At 46.1% G+C, this 9,091-nt stretch overlaps 1 long non-coding RNA gene across 1 annotated transcript; it reads left to right on the forward strand.

The window, feature by feature from the left end:
- The first annotated feature begins 1,349 nt into the window (after positions 1-1,349).
- LOC136758227 (uncharacterized) lies at positions 1,350-7,029 on the forward strand. Its single transcript, XR_010819922.1, has 3 exons — positions 1,350-1,752; positions 1,940-2,077; positions 6,382-7,029. It is a non-coding gene; the product is annotated as an uncharacterized LOC136758227 (long non-coding RNA).
- Positions 7,030-9,091: the final 2,062 nt, after the last annotated feature.

Below are 9,091 nucleotides of genomic sequence, written 5' to 3' on the forward strand. Positions count from 1 at the left end.
GTGTGTGTATGTGTGTGTGTGTATATATATATATATACACACAACAAACTGAGGGAGATATATATACCATAAGACCTTATAGACACACTGTCAGTGTTTATACATTAGTGTAGCAAGGCATTATTTTGCATACACGGTGTGTTTAGCTTTTGAGTCTTAACAGATTTGGCTGGTTATGTCTAAAATGTGACTATAAAAGTGCCTGAACTACAGATCCCACAATGCACAGCGCAGTGTCTCACTAATGTTTCCCTAATTGTTGAATATTCAAAAACAGACTGGATAGGATCCTTGGATCACTTGGTTATTAATGGACACCAAACGAGCACGATGGGGCGAATGACCTCCTCTCGATTGGACACTTGATGTTCTTAATTTAAGATTCAATTAAGTAATTGAGAGCTCGGTTGGAACACAAACCAGCAGGGTAGGGGGTCCTCCAGTTTTTATATTTTCAATGTCAAAAGAAAAACTTGAGGACAATGTTATAATATTTAAATAAGCACTCCCTGACGAACATTAAATATATGACAATATATATTTTAAAATGTGTTTTGACGATCAATGTATTTCAAAATATATTGCCATACTTACCATATATGTAGGCTTCAAAGCAGAATATATTGTAGAGTATGCCACAGATAAAATATATTTTATATAATAGATTATAATACACACAATCTGTACTGTAATATATTGTGCTTGGTGTTCCCCTAAGAGCAGGAAATAGATACACTAACTGGGTTAGAGATTAGAATATTTACTATATATGTGCAGTGTTGCAGTACAATTAAACACTGGTGAATTCACATTTTTTAACTTTACTAATGTATGTATGTATGTATGTATTTCATATGTCCCACCTGCAGGAATAGAAACATTATTATTTTGCCATCTTTAAAAAATCGTCAGTCACATTGACTTTTCATTTTAGAAATATATAAACAATATAAAACTATAGGATCACCCAAAATCTATATGATACACACATTGTTTGAAAGTGGCTTCTTAGCTGGGTCCCATAGTGAAATAGGTCTGAAACAGCACGACTGAAATGTGAACTCATTACAGCTAAGGGCTTATTTTTCAGCATATTTCTGATCTCTACTACAACTGTGAAGAAAATAATAATCCCATAGTGCTTTACCACTCTTTACTCCAAGTGTTTGGAGTTGTTATATAGTTCGCATATTGTAGAACCGTCTCAGAAATAAGTGGAGAAGTCGCGGAGACAAAGCAAACAGAACTTTAATCGAGCCGCTCGAAAGCCCCACGTCAGGAATAATTCCTTCAGTGAGACTTAATGTTTACAAACATGAGTACAACTTTATAGGAAAAATGACGTAACATCTTATGGCCGTTCATCCAATCAGAAGATACAGGTCCGGGTCTGATTACGATCTGTCCTCCCGTGAAGAGGTGATGGATACAAAAAGCAGATGTCCGTCAACATCCTATACAGAGTCTTCACATATCAATCCACGGATAATATCTATGACTGAACACTGGAAGGGTCTCTATCCAGTCTGAATCCACTCCGCGTACACACCGGGACATTTGAAACTGGATTTGTTTCTGAGAAGCCACAGAAGGTGGTTTTTATGACAACAGTGTCAGATGCGCTTTGGCTGAATCACAATGAGCAGCAGACAGAGGCCGCATCTCCACAGGAGCACAACTGCTGGAAAACTGACCCCAAAGACTGGAAGGGCAGGCAGAGACACCGGGCTGGACTGATGAGTGAAGTCTCAGGTGAGTAAATCATCATTTCCTCGGCGATATGATTCATAAACATGTGAAGTAGCATCCTGTGTGCTAGTGCTGTGTGCTTCAACTAGTAATGCGTGCGATTCAGACATGTGAGTGAGATGACGTCATGGCGAGTGGCCTCATTGTGTGACCGTTATTAGTAGCTAATCTAGTATAATGTTAATTGCAGATAAAGAAAGGGTCCCAATGGCACCTGAGAAGAACACGGATGGCATTGAAACCAGCGTCAGTGTGAACAGAATCGCACAGAATCATCTCTGAGGATCCAGATCGCAGGACGAGCCGAAGCAGGAAACCAAGGAAAAAGGTATGGCAAGATATTCAGCTGCTCTGTTGTACTGCTTTGGTGACTTTTAAACACTGTGTTGTATATAATCTGAACTAAAGCCCTGTGTTAACTGTGTCTGCAATACGCACAATGTGTTTATAAACTGAACATTGCCTTAATTTAAGGATGTAGGAGCATTGAAACACACTCTACAAGTTTACCTTTTAGACGTATATCGGCTCATTCTATATATTTATTTTATTCCAGAAAGTGATGAATATGTAACACGGTCACTTTTTGTTGGTTTATTGTGTTATTCTTCACGTTATTTTTGCACTTTTATTCACTGATTTGTTTTTTTATTTAATTTGTTACACTTTTGAATTGGGGATTGGGTTCACCTGGGGATAGTTGTGAACAGCAAGGTGACTCTTGCACCTGTTTTGTAGGAAAAGCAGCGACTGTTTGTCAGTAAATTTAGCCAGTAACCTAGCGCACTCGACACGCCCTGTCTGCAATCAGAAGCGTTACACTGTAGGCTGTGATTATTTAGCATTTGTTTAACATTACTACGAGCTATTGTTCAGTGTAACTGCGTGTGTCTGGCACTGTCTTTGTCTGTATTCAGATATTAAGCGGCCAGTAATTGTGCTATTAGCAGTCCTGCGTAGGAGGGAGGGCCATCCTGACCAGCCTTGTGTCATTCAACACAACACAGGTGTGCACTGTCCTCATTAGTTACAGGTGACGTATTTAACAGCCCCCCACCCCTCTGCGCCAGCAGTCAGCACCAGCAGCCTTCAGTGTCCCCCTTCTGAAGGGCCACGCTTACAAAGGGCAGGGACTCTAGCTGCGGGACTCCAGCGAGGAGACGCTGCACAGCAACAGGCAACCATGACGATCTCTCCAATTCCTGTCCTGCTCTCTCCTTCCTCTCAGCGTGCAGCTGCACGCCATTGTTTCCCTAATCCCTCCAACCTCATCTCTCTGCCTCTCCCCCCCTCCTCCTCCCTCTCCTCTACTCCACTCTCTGGAGGCCTGTGGAACTGCCACTCAGCTTACAACAAGGCCGACTTCATCTCCGCCTTTGCCTCCCACCAGTCTCTGGATTTCCTCGCTGTCACCGAGACATGGATCTCCCCAGACAACTCTACCACCCCTGCTGCCTTATCCTATCTCTTTGTCCTGTCCCACTCCCCTCGTCTTACCGGGCGGGGAGGAGGAACAGGGCTCCTGCTCTCCCCTTCTCTCCTCTTCTCTGTCCCCCGCCCCCCCTCTCCTCTATCTCGACCCACAGCTTTGAATTCCATGTAGTGGAAATCACCTCTCCCTCTCACCTCTTCCTTCTAGTTCTCTACTGTCCACCTGGTCCACTCACCTCCTTCCTGGATGAACTGGACTTTCTTCTCTCCTCTCTCCCCTTGCTGTCCTCACCTACCATCCTCCTGGGAGACTTCAACATCCACCTCTCCAACCCTCCCCACTGTGCCGGATTTCTTCCTCTCCTTCACTCCTTCAACTTCTCTCTCTCCCCGTCTCCCCCCACTCACAGGGCTGGCCGCCAGCTAGACCTCATCTTCTCAAGAGGCTGCTCCCCTTCAACACTCTCTGTGACACCCATGGAAATCTCGGACCACCACTTCATCTCCTTCTCCCTTTCCCTCACCTCCCTCTCCTCTCCACCCACTCCCTCTGTCACCTTCCGCCGTAATCTCCGCTCTGTCTCCCCTTCCACCCTTGCCTCCACTGCCCTCACTCTCTTGCCTTCCATTGACTGTTTTTCCCATCTGTCAACTGTGCTACCTCCTCTTTGTTCTCTTCCCTAACCTCCTCCCTTGACTCTCTCTGTCCTCTCACGTCTCATCCTGCCCATCCCTCCCCTCCTCAGCCTTGGCTCTCTTCTGTTCTCCGTGCAACCCGAACTAGTCTGCGTGCCGCCGAACAGAAGTGGAAAAGGACCAAACTCCCAGCCACCCTCGAACTCTACCGTTCCCTACTGTCCACATTCTCGTCCTCTCTCACCTCAGCCAAGAAGTCTTACTTCCAATCGCTCTTCGAATCCACTGTCAACAACCCTCGTAAACTCTTCTCCACCTTCTCCTCTCTCCTTGCCCCCCCTCCCCCTCCTCCTCCCTCATCTCTCACTGCTGATGATTTCGCTTCCTTCTCCTCCAAGATTGCAGATATCCACAGGCTCTTCAATACTCCACCCTCATCTCCCATCACACTGAAACCTCCCACCGATCAAGCTTCCTTTTCTTCATTCTCACCTCTCTCAGATGCTGAAGTTTCTGCTCTCCTCCTACATCACAAACCCACAATGTGTGACCTGGACCCTCTCCCTTCTCATCTCTTCCAAGCAACCGCTCCTGATCTTCTCCCCTTCATCTCCTCCCTCCTCAACTCCTCACTCCTCTCTGGCTGTTTCCCCTCTGCATTTAAACAAGCCACTGTCAACCCACTGCTAAAGATACCAACCCTTGATGCCACCTCTCCTCAGAACTACCGCCCTGTCTCCCTACTTCCCTTCCTCTCCAAGACTCTCGAGCAGGTGGTCCACCGTCAGCTCTCTGACTTTCTGTCCCAACACTCACTCCTTGATCCTCTGCAATCCGGCTTCTGCACAGCTCACTCCACTGAGACGGCTCTCCTGGCAGTCACTGACTCCCTCAGCCGCGCTCGGGTGCCTCCCTCTCCTCAGTCCTCCCTTGACCTCTCCGCAGCATTTGACACCGTTGATCATTCCATCCTCCTCTCCTGCCTCGCTGACCTTGGGATCTCTGGGACTGCTCTCACCTGGTTCTCTTCCTACCTCAGTGACCGGTCCTACCAAGTGACATGGCAAGGCTCCTCATCCACCCCCCAACCTCTCCTCACAGGCGTTCCCCAAGGCTCCGTCCTGGGCCCGCTCCTGTTCTCTCTCTACACTCGCTCCCTGGGCCCCCTCATCGCTTCCCATGGTTTCTCCTACCACTTCTACACTGATGATGCCCAGATCTTCCTGTCTTTTCCCTCTTCTGACCCTCTCATCCCCTCTCTCATCTCTTCCTGCTTGTCTGCTATTTCCGCCTGGATGCACTCGCACCACCTCAAGCTCAACCTCTTCAAATCAGATCTCCTGTTTCTCCCCCACTCTTCCTCACCTTCTGCTGACCTCCCCATCTCGATCCCCTTGGAATCCACCACACTCTCCTTCTTCTTCCGCTAAAAATCTCGGAGTCACCCTCGATCCTGCGCTCTCCTACACCCAGCACATCACCACGCTGACACGCACCTGCAGATTCTTCCTGAGCAACATACTCTGGATCCGTCCCTTCCTCACCGACTACTCGACTCAGCTGCTCGTCCAGTCACTGGTCCTCTCCCGCCTGGATACTGCAACTCCCTCCTGGCCGGCCTGCCTGCATCTACTACCCGCCGTTGCAGCTCATCCAGAACTCTGCGGCTCGTCTGGTATTCTCTCTGCCCCGATTCGCACACGCTACCCCACTGCTCCGCTCCCTCCACTGGCTCCCGATAGCGGCACACATTCAGTTCAAGACATTGACCCTCACATACCGCTGTCTCAACCACACTGCACCAAGCTACCATACATCCCCTCCAGACCACTGCGCTCCTCCAGTGCCAGAAGACTAACTCTGCCTCCTCTCCACTCTCCTTCCTCAAAAGCTGCTCTTTCTCATCCCTGGCCCCTAAGTGGTGGAACGACCTGCCCATCGAAGTCAGAACAGCAGAGTCCTTGACCTCATTCCGGCGCTTACTCAAGACACATCTTTTCGGACAGTACTTGTAATATTAGTCCTCTATCCCTGCTAGATAGCACTTCAGTTTTATTATGCTCCTCGCGTTCTTGATTGTTTTCCTCCTTGCTCCGTTTCCTGTAGCCCTTGTCTGTGACCCAACATCTTGACAGCACTTAGCTTTCACCGTCCAGGATGTAGGAAGTCACTTACTGTAAATTGTAAATTGGAATTTGTAAAATGTATTTTGATTTGCTGTTTTAGCCAAATTGAATTTGTAATGATTGATGCCTTGTACTTCTCGGTATTTTTGCACTTTGTTTGCACTTATGTTGTAAGTCGCCCTGGATAAGGGCGTCTGCCAAGAAATAAAAATAATAATAATAATAATATTGAATGAGTTGGAAAGAACAGGATTGGGTGAAACGAACACAACTAGCAGGGTTGAAAAGGCAAATCCACTCCAGTTAGTGGAAGCTGCCTGTCTGAGACGGCATGCTTGATATTGAAGGTTGGTTTGGGGTTATACAGGGTTTTGTGTGGGTTTTAACTGACAAATAACTTGGAAGCTGCCTGTCTGAGACTGCGTGTTTTATATTGAAGGTTCTTGGTTCCTGTCCTGGCTGTGTTGCTGTCTAATACTGTGAGTCTTCACATGTGTGCTGAGTCTTGCTGATGCCGCTTTGACTCATGCCCTACAGTGGAAAGAGCATAAGAAGAGAAGAGAGACCACTGGACTGAACTCTGTCAGGACGGTGGACAGGCAGGCTGGAACCAAAGTGCAGCAGCTCTCCTATTTCTTTTAATTGCTTTTATTGTTTAACTGGTTTTATTAGTTTTAATTACTGGGGTCCTTAACAGTTGTATTTGCAGTCTTTTTATTGTATTTTCAGTTAACTTGTTTTATTTTAGTTTCTCAGCCTTCTGTAGTTTAATTTATTAGGGAGAACTACGATACTGCTTACCTCTAGTGCTCTCTAGCACCCCTGCCTGTAGTGGGGGATACTAAATAGCACACCAGTATCTGTAGTCAGATTTGGTGACATAATTGGGGAAAACTAAATAGGCTAAAAGCATAGTATAGCTGGGGCGCCTGTGATATCAAGTTAAGTGGGATTGGGCAGAGGCTAGGCAACTCTTATAGTTGTTAGCCTTATTACAGGGTGCTTCAGGGCCTTTAAAATCCCAGAATTACTCCCACTGAATTGTAGTGATTTTATTTTTTTACCTCCCTTTCTGTTCCTTTGTAAACATCCTGAATTTGAATAAACCCAGATTCTGTACGAGCTGTTTCCTCTTGAGCTATTCCAGGGCCAAACAAAAAGAACCTAATCTGACGGTGGTGCCTTCGGTGGCGTAGAACGGCTACAATTATAAACATCTATTAACCACACGCCTTCTACAAATAAAGCACAAAGTGCAGCAGCAGCAGTGAAATCACAGTCCATAACTGACAGCGATCCGACATCCGATGCGAGAGATGGATCTGGACTCGCCTTTCAGACGTGAAGCTCCGAGTCTGTGGACATGATACGTGTTTTAAAGTGTTTCTGTACAGTTTACATTTATTTCCTACAGTAAAGATTTGACCAAAACAGGGTGCATTCACAGGGAATAACATCATTCATATTATTATTGGGTTTAAACCCGATTGTGAAATGACTATTCCTGTTGTTCACTGTGTGTGCTCTTATTGTGCTCTGTGTATTTAGTGATGACTAATTAGCTAAGGGAACAAAAGTATATTTAATATTCCTACCCTAGGGCTTCTGTTAAGTAATACAGTGCATCCAGAAAGTATTCACAGCGCTTCACTTTTTCCACATTGTTAGGTTACAGCCTTATTCCAAAATGGATTCAATTCATTATTTTCCTAAAAATTCTACAAACAATACCCCATAATGACAACGTGAAAGAAGGTTGTTTGAAATCTTTGCAAATTTTTTAAAATAAAAAACGCACATTTACATAAGTATTCACAGCCTTTGCTCAATACTTTGTTGAAGCACCTTTGGCACCAATTACAGCCTCAAGTCTTTTTGAGTATGATGCTACAAGCTTGGCAAATCCTATTTTTGGGCAGTTTCTCCCATTCTTCTTTGCAGGACCTCTCAAGCTCCATCAGGTTGGATGGGGAGCGTCGGTGCACGGCCATTTTCAGATCTCTCCAGAGATGTTCAATCGGATTCAAGTCTGGGCTCTGGCTGGGCCACTCAAGGACATTCACAGAGTTTTCCTGTAGCCACTCCTTTGTTTTCTTGGCTGTGTGCTTAGGGTCGATGTCCTGTTGGAAGATGAACCTTCGCCCCAGTCTGAGGTCCAGAGCGTTCTGGAGCAGGTTTTCATCAAGGATGTCTCTGTACATTGCTGCATTGATCTTTCCCTCGATCCTGACTAGTCTCCCAGTTCCTGCCACTGAAAAACATCCCCACAGCATGATGCTGCCACCACCATGCTTCACTGTAGGGATGGTATTGGCCAGGTGATGAGCGGTGCCTGGTTTCCTCCAGACATGATGCTTGCAATTCAGGCCAAAGAGTTCAATCTTTGTTTCATCAGACCAGAGAATTTTGTTTCTCATGGTCTGAGAGTCCTTCAGGTGCCTTTTGGCAAACTCCAGGCGGGCTGTCATGTGCCTTTAACTGAGGAGTGGTTTCCGTCTGGCCACTCTACCATACAGGCCTGATTGGTGGAGTGCTGCAGTGATGGTTGTTCTTCTGGAAGTTTCTCCTCTCTTCACAGAGACACGCTGGAGCTCTGTCAGAGTGACCTTCGGGCTCTTGGTTACCTCCCTGACTAAGGCCCTTCTCCCCCGATCGCTCAGTTTGGCCAGGCGGCCAGCTCTAGGAAGAGTCCTGGTGGTTCCAAACTTCTTCCATTTACGGATGATGGAGGCCACTGTGCTCATTGGGACCTTCAATGCTGCAGACATTTTTCTGTACCCTCCCCCAGATCTGTGCCTCGATACATTCCTGTCTCGGAGGTCTACAGACAATTCCTTGGACTTCATGGCTTGGTTTGTGCTCTGACATGCACTGTTAACTGTGGTACCTTATATAGACAGGTATGTGCCTTTCCAAATCATGTCCAATCAACTGAATTTAACACAGGTGGACTCCAATCAAGTTGTAGAAACATCTCAAGGATGATCAGTGGAAACAGGATGCACCTGAGCTCAATTTTGAGTGTCATGGCAAGGGCTGTGAATACTTATGTACATGTGCTTTTTTTGTTTTTTATTTTTAATAAATTTGCAAAGATTTCAAACAACCTTCTTTCACGTTGTCATTATGGGGTATTGTTTGTAGAATTT

This window comes from Amia ocellicauda, chromosome 9 (genome assembly GCF_036373705.1).
Source record: "Amia ocellicauda isolate fAmiCal2 chromosome 9, fAmiCal2.hap1, whole genome shotgun sequence".
In the NCBI taxonomy this organism is placed as follows: Eukaryota; Metazoa; Chordata; class Actinopteri; order Amiiformes; family Amiidae; genus Amia; species Amia ocellicauda.